At 43.1% G+C, this 17,503-nt stretch overlaps 1 long non-coding RNA gene across 4 annotated transcripts; it reads right to left on the reverse strand.

Annotated features, from left to right (window-relative positions):
• Positions 1-12,179: 12,179 nt before the first annotated feature.
• Positions 12,180-16,254, reverse strand: LOC119356414. 4 transcript variants are annotated; one of them, XR_005171934.1, is made up of 6 exons: positions 15,710-16,254; positions 15,540-15,614; positions 14,390-14,510; positions 14,101-14,300; positions 13,401-13,480; positions 12,180-12,500 (listed from the first exon to the last, which is right to left on the reverse strand). It is a non-coding gene; the product is annotated as an uncharacterized LOC119356414 (long non-coding RNA). The 4 variants fall into 4 exon arrangements; XR_005171935.1 differs by having other exon boundaries at positions 12,180-12,511; XR_005171936.1 differs by having other exon boundaries at positions 12,180-13,480; positions 15,768-16,254.
• Between the last annotated feature and the right edge of the window lie 1,249 nt (positions 16,255-17,503).

Here is a 17,503-nt window from a genome sequence, read left to right on the forward strand (position 1 = left end):
ACACAATCTGTAAAATGAGGATAGACCCAACGAAAATTTGCCACAGCAATACTACCTTTAAAGGAGTAACGCGAGGCCCAGGGGCTCATTGCACGGGCTCCCTGCTACTAAAGGTTATATTCGGCTTCCCCGATAACTTCCGTAGCGAAAATTTAACCTTCCACATTGCTTCGTTCCAAAGTGGCTATCAAGCACTACTTGGACGCGAAGCTTTCGCTCGCTTTAATGCAATACCGCATTATGCTTCCCTCACACTTAAGATGCCCGGTCCACGTGGCATCATTACAGTAAATGGAAATATTGAGTGATCCCTGCGCGCCGAAGAGAGTGTGGCTGCCTTGGCAGCCGCACACAAAACGGCCTCACCAACTAAAGCACTCGATAGGTCGTCAAGACTATGGACACGGTTAGACGAGTCCGACGCAGCTATATGTACTTCATATAGGTTTGACGGCCACACCCCTATTACAAATACAAGGGGCTCAACGAGCGCAGACAAGTGGCAATTTTTACTCATCTTGAATTGTACATGGTTTCTTTAAACCTACCTTTTTGCATGACAACTTTTCACCTCAGTTCCTCTCTTTTACAGATGACCACCGTGCTACACCCGTCCAGGATACGGCACAACGGAGACACAGGCGCAGACGTGCAGCAGGGACCCGTTCCAAGGATTCTTTTTAGATTAAGACCCTGCGTAAACCTTTCTTACTGTCTCTTGTTGATACACATCCCTCGGATTCTCAGTACTATTGAGAAGGATGCTGACGTCTTGGCATGTGGCCATGTCAGAATAATGCACGTACCTGGACACCAGGGGCTTCTTACAAAGGGCACTGTTTAGGCCCGGTTTACACCATAAAGACCGAATACCTTAGGGAGTGTTCGGCGTCGTGAGTTTGGCCTTATATGCATCAGCTCCGAATCATGTCTTTGGTCAAATGTTGGGTTTGCCCGGCTCCTGTGTTTTGCTGCCTTACGTTGCGCTCTATCGGCTAAGGCGGCACCAGGAGAACTACTGCGATTGTGCCCTGGTTCATCTGGACGAGCACCTCAGTAGAGAAAGCCGAAAACTGACTGTCATGATATAGCGTGAGACTGGTCAACCACTCGATGACCTATCGGAATGTTAGAATTCCTCCGCCTTAACGAAAGGCCATTTCCCTGCCAGGCATGTACGCACCCCGAATTCGGATGAGTGCGGAGCCACCAGGGGCTATGTAGTAGCCCCACTGTCAAACTCCTATGGCTAAGTGAAAGTGTTAAAGCTTTATAGTCCGGTTGCCTAGTTCGTTGCGCCATCACCTCCTTATTAGGACCAAGGCGTTGGATTAAGTGTGAATACGCGTCTTCTGCGAACACCCCCGCATTATATGCGTGGGGGCTGAAGTCGACGACTGCAATCTTTTAGGTTATACACATGTATACATAAACGGCCGCACAGGAGGCATCATATTACTTTCGCGCAAAAGTATAAATATAGCCTTAATAAAATTAATAAAAACATTGTTTTTACAATGGGAATACATGTCACTCAAACATAATATTCTTCGAGCACTGGGCCTCTATCAAACGAGCACCCTCAAGAACTTCTTCAAAATAGTGCTCAGCACCCACTCGGCCTATGGCTGAACCCTGCGCCGCAACAGTGGTAGCATCCATCTCCGCCCAGTATGCTTTGACACGGGCAAGGGCCATCCGTGAGCCTTCTATGCACGACGACCTCTTCATCGCATTGATGCGCGGCACAGCACCAAGGAACTGCTACACTAAGCTAAAATAGTTGTTTGGCTTTGGCTTTTCCGGCCACAGATAATCTATGACGGACCTCATGGCAAGTCCGGACAACCTATTGAGTTCGGCCCATTCAGCTAGCTGATCGGTTAATTGAAGCGGACACTCTGGCATGTTGAACTGCGACCAGAACAGCTTGTCCACTTCACGGTCTGTTTGATCTCGGAAGTATTCGACCACATCGACAGCGCTCGCCGCCAAGTCCAGATATGTGTCCGCCGAACTCCACAGCCGATCCAGAGGAGCATACCGCGGATCTCCAAACTTCCTCCGCAGCAAAAAGGGCTTCCCAGCCACAATATCACAGGCTTCACGCAGTTCCTCCTTCTTCGCTCTCATATCAGAGCGGGTGTCTTTGGTCACCATCGTGGCCTTTTCAAGGTCCGTCGCCTTCGCTCGGTTTTCTTCTTCAAGGAACTGGAAACGGTCGCCAGTGTCTTTTAACTTTACAGCCATCTTGTCCATTTTCTCTTTGCTCTCGCAATGCGCAGCCTTCTCGGCTCTCAACTCTTCAGCCACCTTCAAAGCAGCCGCATTACTAATCCTTGCTTGTTCTTTGCCTCGGGCAAGTTCCGCCCGAAGGGTCTCCACGATGGCAGTTCCATCTGTAGTCACAACATATTAAAGATACTGGCATCACACTGCTCTTCCTATGTGACATTCACCAGAAAACATTACTTACCCTGCGCCTCGTCAAGCCGCTTGTTAACAAGCTCGATGTCGGCATCTGCTGCATCCTGTTGCCGCTTTAGTTCGGCAAACTCATTAGTCCGGCTAGCCACCGGAGCTTCCACCACCTGCATCAAATGTGGTATGGTTATTACCTGGGACTACGATCCTCTGTTTGCCTCCATTCTCGGCGACAACCAGAGCCTCAGGAGCTACTATCTACACAGGGCACACCTAAAAATGTGCGGTACTATCACAAATGTATATCATTTCACGTACCTCAAAACCCGTCAGTAGACTCATAAAGGCTTCATGCAACCCACTTTCGGCGGACGAAATCCTTTCCATCACCGTACCCATCAATGTATGGTGTTCTTCTGAGATAATTTCTCGCTCTAGCAGATCCCTCAGTGTGTCCGACCGCATACCAGACGGTGTCGGATTCTTTTGGTTGCTCTCTTCAAGAGCCGGACACTGGGACTTCGGGCGACCATAGGATTATCTTCTGGCCTCAACTGATCTGGCGAGGCCCTCCGTGACAACACTTCAAGGTCGCTCGCTTCTTGAGTGGGGGAGTCCGAGGGAGGCGTTTCGCTCTCTATCATCTCCGGAAGAAGATCCCCCGAAGACGAGCTCTGCTGAGAAGGGCTAAGATCCGAACTGCAAGATAAATGCTTCGGTTATTTTCCTCAGAGGTAAGGTAGTATATATTCACTGTTAAAGTACTTTTTGATTACTTATAGCTTGTTAGAGGGCTGATCCACGCGCGGACTTTGTGCGGCAAGAGCACCCTCCAAGGCAGGACCCTCTGGTGGAGATTTCTTCTCCCGTTTGGAAACCTTGGTTTCCGGATCTTCAGAGGCAGTCCTCTTCCTTCCCCGAAGCGAGAGAAGGTCAGATTCTTCCCCTTGGTTATCCTCCTTCACGGAGGCACTCATTCCCTCGGTTGGAATTGGTAGCGATGGGGGCCCGCTTTCGCCCTCTTTATTCCCCACTTTATCTTCCTTTGAGGGCTTCGGGCAAAGTGCTAGCTCGAGCATCTTTTCCAGTACCGGATTGTCCAAACCCTCAGGAAGGGGGGCCGAACACCGAATCATCTTCGCCTTTGTTAGCCAGTCCTGGTCAAAGAGCGATTTCTCAGAATGACGTCATGATAAATGAAAGACGGTGTGTTCGGCTAGAGGATTACTTACTTGGTCGACGGTGCGGTTGCTGCTCAAGCCCACGTCCTCGGTAGTATCCGGACACTCTATTTGGGGTCCGAAGAATGATTTATACATCTCCTTGTTCGTCGGGCTAAGGAAATTCTGGATAGTGCGTGGTCCTTCTGGGTTGAACTCCCATATGCGGAGGGGCCGGCGTTTGTAAGGCTGGACTCGACGAACCAGCATGACTTGCACCATCGTAACCAGACTGAAATCTCCTTCAAAGAGATCTTGAATACGGCTTTGCAATATTTTCACATCCTTGGCTGGACCCCAGCTCAGCCCTTTGCTGATCCATGACATCAGTTGTGGTGGAGGGCCCGAGCGGAAAGCAGGGGTAGCCACCCACTTGGCACTTCTGGGAGCTGTGATGTAAAACCACTCTCGTTGCCATAATCCGGACACCTATGGAAAGGAACCCTTTGGCCATGGAGCTCCAGCGATCTTGCTTATTAATGCGCCTCCGCACGCTACATACTGCCCCTCGACTATCTTCGGCTTCACGTCAAAGGTCTTAAGCCACAGGCCAAAGTGAGGGGTAATGCGGAGGAAGGCCTCACATACGACAATAAATGCCGAGATGTGGAGAAAGGAGTCCGGGGCTAGATCATGGAAATCTAGCCCGTAATAGAACATCAAACCCCTAATGAAGGGATCCAGAGTGAGTCCTAGACCTCGTAGGAAGTGGGAGATGAACACAACATTCTCGTTGGGTTCGGGAATAGGGACGACCTGCCCTTGGGCAGGCAGCCGATGCGAAACCTCGGCGGTCAGGTATCTGGACTCCCTCAACTTCTTGATATCCTCTTCCGTAATGGAGGAGGGCATCCACCGGCCTTGAAGGCTAGATCCGGACATGATTGAAGGTCCGAAGCACCTGACCTGGGCTTTGGGTGTTAGAACTCGAGGCGGGGGAAGGATTCGATTGAGCACGGGAGGGAAAAAGGTAAAAGCCTTGTCCCTTTATAAAGAGGGTGAATATCAAGCATCCTCCTAGTGGTCGTTTGGGACTTGCCTAAAATCTAGGAGTCCTAGGCACGGTTGGGTTACCCACGACCGTATTGATGAGAATCCCATAATTAGGGGAACACGATCTCTGCTTTGACAAGACGTGTCAAGAAACCGCATCACGTTATGTGTGGAGCTGGTTGAAGAAAAACGGTTCGAATAATCACCGAGCCATGGCCCGATGTCATGTTGCCAAAGCGTGTCAGCGGATTAAGATTTGTGGAAATATTCTTCTCTCTACGGTGGTATGTGGAATTTATTTTGTAGGGTTGGACACTATCCTGGTATTCAAACTCTTCTGTGATGTGTTCAGAGGAGGAACCCACCTTGCAATGCCGAAGACAACACTACACGCCGGACTCATTGTCATTGAAGCCTGGTTCAGGGGCTACTGAGGGAGTCCTGGATTAGGGGGTCTCCGGACAGCCGGACTATATCCTTTGGCCGGACTGTGGGACTATGAAGATACAAGATTGAAGACTTCGTCTCGTGTCCGGATGGGACTCTACTTGGCGTGGAAGGCAAGCTAGGCAGTACGGATATGGACATCTCCTCCTTTGTAACCGACCTTGTGTAACCCTAACCCTCTCCGGTGTCTATATAAACCGGAGGGTTTTAGTCCGTAGGACAACAGACAATCATACCATAGGCTAGCTTCTAGGGTTTAGCCTCTCCGATCTCGTGGTAGATCAACTCTTGTAATACCCATATCATCAAGAATAAATCAAGCAGGACGTAGGGTTTTACCTCCATCAAGAGGGCCCGAATATGGGTAAAACATCATGTTCCCTGCCTCCTGTTACCATCCGCCTTACACGCACAGTTCGGGACCCCCTACCCGAGATCCGCCGATTTTGACACCGACAGGCATGTTATTTACTTCTGTGATGAAGCTGCTAGAATTGCTAGACCTGATACTAAAAATAAACATAGACCTGTTGTAGGCATGCCTGTTATTTCTGTTAAAATAGGAGATCATTGCTATCATGTCTTATGTGATATGGGTGCTAGTGCAAGTGCAATACCCCATTCCTTATACAAAGAAATTATGCATGATATTGCACCTGCTGAGATAGAAGAGATTGATGTTACAATTAAGTTTGCCAATAGAGATACTATTTCACCAGTTGGGATTGTTAGAGATGTTGAAGTCTTGTGTGGGAAAGTTAAATACCCTGCTGATTTTCTTGTTCTTGGTTCCCCACAAGATAACTTTTGTCCTATTATATTTGGTAGACCCTTCTTGAATACTGTTAATGCTAAGATAGATAGCAATAAAGATATTGTTTTTGTTGGTTTAGGGGATATGTCCCATGAATTTAATTTTGCTAAATTTCATAGACAACCCCATGATAAAGAATTGCCTAGTAAAGATGAAATTATTGGTCTTGCTTCTATTGCCGTGCCTCCTAGTGATCCTTTAGAACAATATTTGCTAGACCATGAAAATGGTATGTTTATGAATGAAAGAAGGGAAATAGATGAAGTATTCTTTAAAAAGGACCTATTTTGAAGCACAACTTGCCTGTTGAAATCTTAGGGGATCCTCCTCCACCTAAGGGTGATCACGTGTTTGAGATTAAGCCTTTACCTGATACTCTTAAATATGCTTATCTTGATGAGAAAGAGATATATCCTATTATTATTAGTGCTAACCTTTCAAAGCATGAAGAAAAGAAATTATTGAAAACTCTGAAGAAGCACCATGCTGCTATTGGATATACTCTTGATGATCTTAAGGGCATTAGTCCCACTCTATGCCAGCACAAAATAAAACTGGAGAAAGATGCTAAACTGGTTGTTGATCACCAACGACAGTTAATCCCTAAGATGAAAGAAGTGGTAAGAAAAGAAATACTAAAGTATCTAGAGGCGGGTATAATTTATCCCGTTGCTGATAGTCAGTGGGTAAGTCCTGTCCATTGTGTCCCTAAGAAGGGAGGTATTACTATTGTTCCTAATGATAAAGATGAATTGATCCCACAAAGAATTGTTACAGGTTATAGAATGGTAATTGATTTACGTAAACTAAATAAAGCCACTAAAAAGGATCATTACCCTTTACCTTCTATTGATCAAATGCTAGAAAGATTATCCAAGCATACACATTTTTGCTTTCTAGATGGTTATTCTGGTTTCTCTCAAATACCTGTGTCAAAAGAGGATCAAGAAAAGACAACTTTTACTTGCCCTTTCGGTACCTTTGCTTATAGACGTATGCCTTTTGGTTTATGTAATGCACCTGCTACCTTTCAAAGATGTATGACTGCTATATTCTCTGACTTTTGTGAAAAGATTGTTGAGGTTTTCATGGATGATTTCTCCGTTTACGGAACTTATTTTGATGATTGCTTAAGCAACCTTGATCGAGTTTTGCAGAGATGTGAGGAAACTAATCTTGTCTTGAATTGGGAGAAGTGCCACTTTATGGTTAATGAAGGTATTGTCTTCGGGCATAAAATTTCTGAAAGAGGTATTGAAATTGATAAAGCTAAGGTTGATGCTATTGAAAAGATGTCGTGTCCTAAGGACATTAAAGGTATAAGAAGTTTCCTTGGTCATGCCGGTTTTTATAGGAGGTTCGTTGAGGACTTTTCTAAAATTTCTCGGCCTCTGACTAATCTTATACAAAAAGATGTTCCTTTTGTCTTCGATGATGACTGTGTAGAAGCATTTGAAATACTTAAGAAAGCTTTGATTTCTGCACCTATTATTCAGCCTCCTGATTGGAATTTACCATTTGAAATTATGTGTGATGCTAGTGATTATGCTGTAGCGGATGTTCTAGGACAAAGAGTTGATAAGAAATTAAATGTTATCCAATATGCTAGTAAAACTCTAGACAGTGCCCAGAGAAATTATGCTACTACTGAAAAAGAATTTTTAGGAGTTGTATTTGTTTGTGATAAGTTCAGACCTTATATTGTTGATTCCAAGGTAAATATTCACACTGATCATGCTTCTATTAAATATCTTATGGAAAAGAAAGATGCTAAACCTAGACTTATTAGATGGGTTCTCTTGCTACAAGAATTTGATTTGCATATTATTGATATAAAGGGAGCTGAGAACCCCGTTGCACACAACTTGTTTAGGTTAGAGAATGTTCTTGATGACCCACTACCTATTGATGATAGCTTTCCTGATGAACAATTAGCTGTCATAAATGCTTCTCGTATTGCTCCATGGTATGCTGATTATGCTAATTATATTCTTGCTAAGTTTATACCACCTAGTTTCACATACCAGCAAAAGAAAAAGTTCTTCTATGATTTAAGACATTACTTCTAGGATGAGCCGCATCTTTATAAAGAAGGAGTAGATGGTGTTATTAGATGTTGTGTACCTGAGCATGAACAGGAACAGATCCTACGAAGTGTCACTCCGAAGCTTATGGAGGACACCATGCTGGAGACAGAACTGCACATAAGGTATTGCAATCAGGTTTTATTGGCCTACTCTCTTCAAGGATGCCTGTAAGTTTGTTGTGTCTTGTGGTGAATGTCAAAGAATTGGTAATATTAGTAGACGTCAAGAAATGCCTATGAATTATTCACTTGTTATTGAACCATTCGATGTTTGGGGCTTTGATTATATGGGGCCGTTTCCTTCCTCTAATGGGTATACAAATATTTTAGTTGCTGTTGATTACATTACTAAGTGGGTAGAAGCTATTCCAACTAGTAGTGATGATCATAACACCTCTATTAAGATGCTTAAATAAGTTTATTTTCCGAGGTTTGGAGTTCCTAGATACTTAATGACTGATGGTGGTTCACATTTTATTCATGGTGCTTTTCATGAAATGCTTGGTAAGTATGATGTTAATCATAGAATTGCATCTCCATATCATCCACAGTCTAGTGGTCAAGTAGAATTGAGCAATAGAGAGCTTAAATTAATTTTGCAAAAGACTGTTAATAGATCTAGAAAGAATTGGTCCAAGAAACTTGATGATGCATTATGGGCCTATAGAACTGCATATAAAAATCTTATGGGTATGTCTCCGTATAAAATGGTTTATGGTAAAGCATGTCACTTACCTCTTGAACTAGAACATAAGGCATATTGGGCCATTAAAGAGCTCAATTATGATTTCAAACTTGCCGGTGAGAAGAGGCTTTTTGACATTAGCTCACTTGATGAATGGAGAACCCAGGCTTATGAGAATGCCAAACTATTTAAAGAAAAAGGTAAAGATGGCATGATAAAAGGATACAAAAACGTGAGTTTAATGTAGGTGATTATGTATTATTATACAACTCTCGTTTAAGATTTTTTGCAGGCAAACTTCTCTCTAAATGGGAAGGTCCTTACATCATCGAGGAGGTCTATCATTCCGGTGCCATAAAAATCAACAACTTTGAAGGCACAAATCTGAGGGTGGTGAACGGTCAAAGAATCAAACATTATATCTCAGGTAATCCCATAAATGTTGAAACTAATGTTATTGAAACCGTAACCCCGGAGGAATACATAAGGGACACTTTCCAGAATGTTTCAGACTCCGAAAAGGAATAGGTACATGGTACGGTAAGTAAACCGACTCCAAAACAGTTCTAATGGCAATTTTTCTTCGTTTTGGAATATTTAAGAAAATAGGAAAATAAAAGTAGTCTGAGAAGGACACGAGGCATCCACGAAGGTGGAGGGCGCGCCCCCTGCCTCGTGGGCACCTCGTGTGCTCTCCGGACTCCGTTTTCTTGCACGATACTTCTTTTGGTCGGTAAAAATTCATTATATAATCTCCCGAAGATTTTGACCACCATATCACGCAAACATCCTCTGCTTTTGTTTCAAGCTATTTCTGTTGCAGATTTAGAGCAAGATGTCTTCTCAAGAGTCAGTCGGGGAGAGTCGGCTGTCTCATCCGACACCGGTGCCAAGAGCAAACAGCAATGCTGACCACTTTGGGCCATCACTGAGGAAGAGATGGAGGTTGACTTGAAAAGGATAGATGCCATGGAGGGGGATGAAGAAGTTACTTCTCGTTTCTGAGCTAGATTCACGATGGGGGGACTATAGAGCTTAGCTATTCCAAACTCGGTCATCCCTTCCAATGTTAGATTTCTTTCTTATGAAAATACGAAAAAGAGTGTTACTTGTTCTCCCGCAGCGATGCAACATCCTTGGGTGAAAGGAGCTTTAGCCATCATGGGCAAGCTCCGTAAGGAAATAATGGACCTCAAGCAGCAAGCCAACAAGCTTGAGGAAGAGAATCGTATCCTGAGGGGCATCATCGCCAAGAATATCACATCACCACCCCCGAAGAAGGAGACATAAACACATGGGTATGGGCACTCCCCTTGGCAACTGCCAAGCATGGGGGAGTGCCCTGGTATCGTATCACCATCACACTTTTATCTTTACCGTTTTTCTTAGTTCGATCCTTTTCGTAATATCTTGATCTAGTAGAATAAAGTTTTAGTATGATCTAGTTTTGAGTTTTGCTTTATGATCCTTCTATGTAATCGAGTCCGTGAGCTATATATAATAAAGATTAGTGTTGAGTCAAGGGCTTGATTATTTTGCTATGATCTTGAGGGAATAGAATAAAAGAGAAGAAATAAAAATAAATAAAGAGATCATATGGACCTTATGGAGAGTAATGACTTCACATATAAAGAGTATGATGAATAAAAATTGTTGAGAGTTGACAAACATAGTTTTGGTCATCGTTGCAATTAATAGGAAGTAATAAAGAAAGAGAGGTTTTCACATATAAATATACTATCTTGGACATCTTTTATGATTGTGAGCACTCATTAAAGTATGATATGCTAAAGAGTTGATGTTGGACAAGGAAGACAACCTAATGGGTTATGTTTTCTTGCATCTGAGATAAATTATATTTTCATGGACCATCCTGTTGGGGAACGTAGTAATTTCAAAAAAAATCCTACGCACATGCAAGATCATGGTGATGCATAGCAACGAGAGGGGAGAGTATGTCTACGTACCCTCGTAGACCGAAAGCGGAAGCGTTTATCAACGTGGTTGATGTAGTCGTACACCTTCACGATCCGTCCCGACCAAGTACCAAACGTACGACACCTCCACGTTCAGTACACGTTCAGCTCGATGACGTCCTCACCTTCTTGATATAGCAAGAGGGGCAAAGTAGCAGATGAGTTCCGTCAGCACGACGGCGTGGTGACGATGTTGGTGAAGAACAATCTCCGCAGGGCTTCGCCTAAGCACTACGAAAACTATTACGGAGGACAAACTAGAGGGGACGGGGTTGCCGGCACACGACTTGGTGTTTCTTGATGTGTCTTGGGTGATAGCCCTACCCCTCTATTTATATGTTCAGCCTTGGGGTCGAAACTTGGAGTAAAAGCCTCAACAAAGTCGGTTTCACCCAAAAGGCAAGAGTCCTTCTTGGACTCGAGGGCCAGACGTCAGGGACCCTGGCGTCTGGCTCTTGGACTCCGCAAAACTTCCTTTTGCGCTTCCAAAAACCCTGTGGGCTTTCCCCTTTGGCCCAAATAAAGTATTCTCATACCCAAACATTTCGGGAAACATTCGGAACCCCTTCCGGTGAATTCCGGAACCCTTCCGAAGACCAAACACTATTATCCCATATATCAAACTTTATCTCCGGACCATTCCGGAGTTCCTCGTCATGTCTGTGATCTTATCCGGAACTCCGAACAACATTCGGTTACCAACATACATAACTCATAAATACTATATCGTCAATGAACGTTAAGCGTGCAGACCCTACGGGTTCGAGAACTATGTAGACATGACCGAGACACTTCTCTGGTCAATAACCAATAGCGGAACTTGGATGCCCATATTGGTTCCTACATATTCTACGAAGATCTTTATCGGTCGAACCGCATAACAACATACGCTGTTCCGTTTGTCATCGGTATGTTACTTGCCCGAGATTCGATCGTCAGTATCTCAATACCTAGTTCAATCTCGTTACCGGCAAGTATCTTTACTTGTTCCGTAATGCATCATCCGGCAACTAACTCATTAGTTACATCGCTTGCAAGGCTTATAGTGATGTGCATTCACTACACCACGACACTCAAAACAGCATCAAACAATGTGTCGGTATATGTCACCTAAGGCGACACATTTAGTGTCGGCAAAGACTTTTACCGACATAAAGGAGTTGTCGCCTATAGTCCTGTCAGGAAAGGTCTTTCCCGACAGATAAATCTTTGCCGACACATACTATGACAGGCTTGGTGAGGTCTACGCCGACAGACATTTGTACGCCAACAGACAGTGCTATGCCCACAGTTCATCTGACAGTGTGCTATGCCGACAGATACTATGACACCCATTGCTATGCCGACAGTTCATCTATTAGCGGGTCCACCGACAGATAGTGCGACGCTCAATAGTTTTGCCGACACATTTGCTGCCAGCATTCTACGTTTCAGCACAAATGCAAATGCACCATATTTTAACATGAAATGACATTCATAATATTCAATTTATGTTCAGTGTGCAATACATAAACAAACAAAACATACTCTTCGATTCATCATAACATACCATTGATTAATACATTCATTCAAGCATATATAGAAGATTCAGTAGTTTCCTACACTCAAGTCAGCTACAACCAATAAGTAAATAAGTTGACATACAAGACATGGTCTATTACAAAATATGATGGCTAGGCTCCTAAGAGACCCAATTGTTCGATCACTTGACTACTACAAAATATTAAGGAAGAGACCAAATCTCTTCGATCACCAAGCTGACATCAACTTCCATATCCACAAAATGTGCCAAACATGTTATGAACAAAACCGACCATCAAAACATCTTGTATCAACTTCTGGATGTGCCATTTCGCTGCAAAAGAACTTACATGTTTGAGCAATATTAGAAATGAGAATTTGTTCAAATTTGTGAGTTGCCTTTGATCCCAAAGATCTAAAAATAGAATATGTACTACAAATAATTTGGTTACAGAAGATATCCTTAACAAAGCACCAACAAAAGTCAGGCTATCAACTAGTTTATCACATGCCTTAATAGAAAAATTATGCACTCATTGACTCGGATCTGTTCCAAGGCATAACAAATAAGGTTCTTATTGTAACTTTACAAATTTGTATTTGAAGGCCCTCAACCATCAAATAATCAGATATGCACTTGTACATGTACCAGAAGTCATATGTGTGATAGCAGGAAATGCACTTGGTAAAAAAAGCCATTTCGAAGACCATATGGTTACACATGCATCTTGGTTCAATAGATGCACTCTAGTTAGGCATTGTCTAGTGTGAGTAATTGCTAGGATGATCTTCACACAATTTATAATAAAATCATGCCAGCCATTTACTATGTGCTCTGAGTTCATCTATAGTCCATTTAATTACTACAGGCACTCAGTTCATCTACAAGCCACTAAACTATTCACAGACCTAGCATAATTATTGATATCCATTAGTAAGCAAATCTGATTTAGAATTGAAACTCGAATGATTCTGTTTAGAAAATGTAAGAAAGTGACCTAGCAAGTAAATGGTGTTACATCTTCCATCACGACAAGAAAGAACAAATGGTTAGAGCATGCACGCTTGTAATAAAGGACATCCAGCCATCAGTTGAGCTAAGAAGTTGCCCTTGAAATGTTACACACATAGCAAAATCATGCATAACATGGTTATATAGACATTTTTCACCATTTCAGGGAGGACAACATAGTTCACGTCGGAATAAAGAAAAGAATGGATAGAAAGCTAGTACCTTGTTCATTACTTGCTTTTACCCTCAAGGAACTTATATAAGTTGATAGTGTGCCATCATGATTTATCACATCTTAGTGCCTGTATATAACCAATGAGTCTTTTTAGTTTCAGATGTCTATACTACAATTATTCTAAATTTGTAACATCAGTAAAGATTGAACTATAAGAAATTGCCCAATACTAAGAACACCTTCAAAATTGATTACTTTACAATATTACAATGCAAATGCATTAGAGATCAGATGTAACCTGCACTTCAAATGTCATTAAGAAACACATGGTACTAAGACAACCTAGCATAGCAAGTTCATGCAGAGAGATTTGTGCAAATGGTATTCAGACAGATAGGTTATACAAAAGAAGTCACATAGTGAACAAGGTAAAATAGGTTGGCAACTTGGCATATACCAGCTTCTATCAAAAAAGAATGAAATGTAGTTGTCAAACATGTCGTTTATACTGACCAGACTAGTGAAAATTATGTGCACCAGTTTAAGGCAAACATCTAAGAAGTATAAAATAAATGGGACACATTGCTAGCAGTAAAACAAAATCACGTATATGCATAGTGCAGGGATGCCTCAGTTGGAACAAGGCATGACTGATGTTTGGTGCACAAATCAGTATTTACAATGAACAAGTGGATCAAATGGATCCTTAAAGAATAGGACCTCCTACCTAAAAAAATCAGTATTTACCTATATATATAGAAGTCTGCGGGCAATTTTGATGTGCATGTTTATAGATGAATCCTTGTTATGAAGCTGTATTTGATCTGGACACACGGTGAGAAGGAAGATGTTCCCATGACATGGTTTGTGATGTAATGCTGTTCGATGAGCTTGATGATGCCATTCACAGGACTGTTCTTCTTGATCACCAGCATTTCAGCTTGCATCTGTAAGTTCGTGTTTTGTTTCTTTTTGTGAATTGACGAGAAGCGAATATATGCAGCATGATTTTCAGAATGGTATTGGTTAAGCTGACCTTGAGAGAAACTGCACAGAAATGGAGGTAGTGTTCAAAAGTGTGTTCATCCCCTCGTCCTCGGTCTTCCTGTATGCCTTGAGCTCCTTCTGAAGCTGGCTTGGATCAACCTTTCATAATCCTAGGGCATGAGAGTTGAATCCATTAGTTGATATATAGATAGATAGAAGCACGTCACTAAAATTCTGAAAGAGAAGTAGCATCAATACAAGTAGTGCAAAAAAACATTTAATTGGTGTACCATTAATTACATTGTTGTGCAAATTAGTTGGCAGAGTTTGGAGCTTATACGGGTCATGATTCTGTGGGCAGGTTGATGGACATGCAGTAGGACAAAAAAAAGAAGGTAACATTGGCCCCTCCCTCAGCAGCCTCGCGCTTGGAGGAAAGGAGCTCGCCAATAGCCACATTAGCAACAGATCCAGTGACCCTGCTAGATCATGAAGGGGTGGAGCATGGAGACAGTGACGCACATGGAGGAGGAGATGAGGATGAATGTCATGCAGTATAATTCAAATAAGACACACCATGGGCACCTTGGCAGAGAAGAGCATGAATCGTTGCCACATCATGACTAGGCGAATTAAATAAGTATAACGGGTTTCCTTCGTAGAAAATTAGAGGTTGATCACAATCGCCTACGATATACTCCTTTTGTCCCATAATGTAAGACGTTTTTTGACACTAGGGACGGAGGGAGTATGTTTGTACCATTCTTTAATAGTATCCATGTACAAATCAGCCAAGCACCACCCACGAAAGACATGGCCTTATCCAGCGGCACATACGAGTTATAGGTTGGTCATATCAGGGAAATTCAAAATAAGCAAACAACAAAGATAAGCCAAACCGTTGTAGGAAAATATATTTGGCTACAACACAAAAAATGTATCGTTTTAGTTTCAGATGTTTGTACTGTAATTATTTTAAATTTGCAACATGAGCTAAGATTCAAGTGTAAATTTTTTTAGAACTACAAGCTAATGATAAACAATATGTTCCATTCAAAACTAAGGGTAATGATGGAATAATTAAGATGACCATCTGCACAAATAGGTCAAGGTCAATCAATAAGTTAAGTCTGTTCCTATCAATATAGAGACTGTGCCATGAAAACATGATAATAAGTTCAGTCTGTTACTATTCTGACCTCATGTAGGTGTTGACCAAGCTTCAGAAGCCTCTTGTGGAGTTTTCCCTCTGTAAATAGATTCAATTGAAGACGCTGCAGAGATGATATTATTCAGTTCAATGCTAAACCAGGAAGATCTCATGGGAAATATCACACAATCATGAGGAATCGCATAAAAGAATACATACAGGATGCAACGGTTGGATTTAAAGGAGGGCAGGACAAGGGGGAATAGGGAGCCATCACCGGAGGTGGAAGAGGGACGGCTGGCTGCCACCTCGGGATGCAGGGGTTTGTGCGGCTCCTTGGCTGTGGATGGAAGCACGGGGTGTAAGGATGCTTTGGGGGGGACTAATGGCAGTCGGAGAAGCACCAGCGCAAATCGGTGGGTGGGTCGTCCATCGCCAGGGCGACACGTAGGGATGCACCGCGGGCTGGGCAAGAGCTTCGGGTGGCCGCGTGGCGCCGCTGGCGGTGGAGGCGCAGCGGCGCGACCGAATCGGCAGACGCGGCGTCGGTCGCCGGATGAGCTGACGACGGGGCTTCACCTCAGGCTGCTGGTGGTGGGGCTGCACTGCGAGCTGGACGGGAGCTTCGGGTGGCGCAGGCTTCCGCGGGCGACGGTGGGACGTGCAGCGGCATGACCGAATCGACGGAGAGGAAGGGTGGCGGTGGCTGGTGTGCGATTTAGGTTTAGGTTTGTGTGTGGCCAGGGTGAGATAGTGTGCTTGTGTTCAGAGGAGCGTGGTGACTTGGAAAATATCTGGGATTTGGGCCGCTCGCACGCTCGGCTGTAGCCTCTCAATACTTGGGTCATGGCCCACGCATGGAAACTGGTGGGCTGGATGTGAGAAACGCCAACACTTTTTCCGTTGAAGAGCATGGCCGACACATAATCTATCCGCAAAAGGTACATACGCCGACACAATTTATATAGGGAAATGTTTGTGAACTACCGACGGATAGAGTGTCTATCAACTAAACAATGTCGACAATTGGTGTGTCGGCGTTCTTTCGGATAGATAATGTGTCGCTAATGTACAGCTATGCCAACAGATGCATGTCGTTGTTGTGGTGTCGTGGTGTAGTGAATACCAACAGGTCCCAGAGATACCTTTCCGATAATCGGAGTGACAAATTCTAATCTCGATTTATGCCAACTCAACAAGTACCATCGGAGACACCTGTAGATCACATTTATAATCACCCTGTTACGTTGTGACGTTTGGTAGCACACAAAGTGTTCCTCCAATAATCGGGAGTTGCATAATCTCATAGTCATACGAACACGTATAGGTTATGAAGAAAGCAATAGCAACAAACTAAACGATCATCGTGCTAAGCTAACGGATGGGTCAACTCAATCACATCATTCTCTAATGATGTGATCCCATTCATCAAATGACAACTCTTGTCCATGGCTAGGAAACTTAACCATCTTTGATTAACGAGCTAGTCAAGTAGAGGCATACTAGTGACACTCTGTTTGTCTTTGTATTCACACATGTACTAAGTTTCCGGTTAATACAATTCTAGCATGAATAATAAACATTTATCATGATATAAGGTAATAAATAATAATTTTATTATTGCCTCTAGGGCATATTTCCTTCAATCTTCCACTTGCACTAGAGTCAATAATCTACTTCACATCTTTATGTGATTAGTTCACATCTCCATGTGACTAATACCCAAAGGGTTTACTAGAGTCAATAATCTAGTTCATATCGCTATGTGATTAATACCCAAAGAGTAATCATGTTTTGCTTGTGAGAGAAGTTTAGTCTATGGGTCTGCAACATTCAGATCTGTATGTATTTCGCAAATTTCTATGTCTACAATGCTCTGCACGGAGCTACTCTAGCTAATTGCTCCCACTTTCAATATGTATCCAGATCGAGACTTAGAGTCATCTAGATCGATGTAAAAGGCTTTCATCAACGTAACTCTTTACGACGAACTCTTTTATCACCTCCATAACC

The sequence above is a fragment of the Triticum dicoccoides genome, chromosome 2A (genome assembly GCF_002162155.2).
Source record: "Triticum dicoccoides isolate Atlit2015 ecotype Zavitan chromosome 2A, WEW_v2.0, whole genome shotgun sequence".
Lineage (NCBI taxonomy): Eukaryota > Viridiplantae > Streptophyta > Magnoliopsida > Poales > Poaceae > Triticum > Triticum dicoccoides.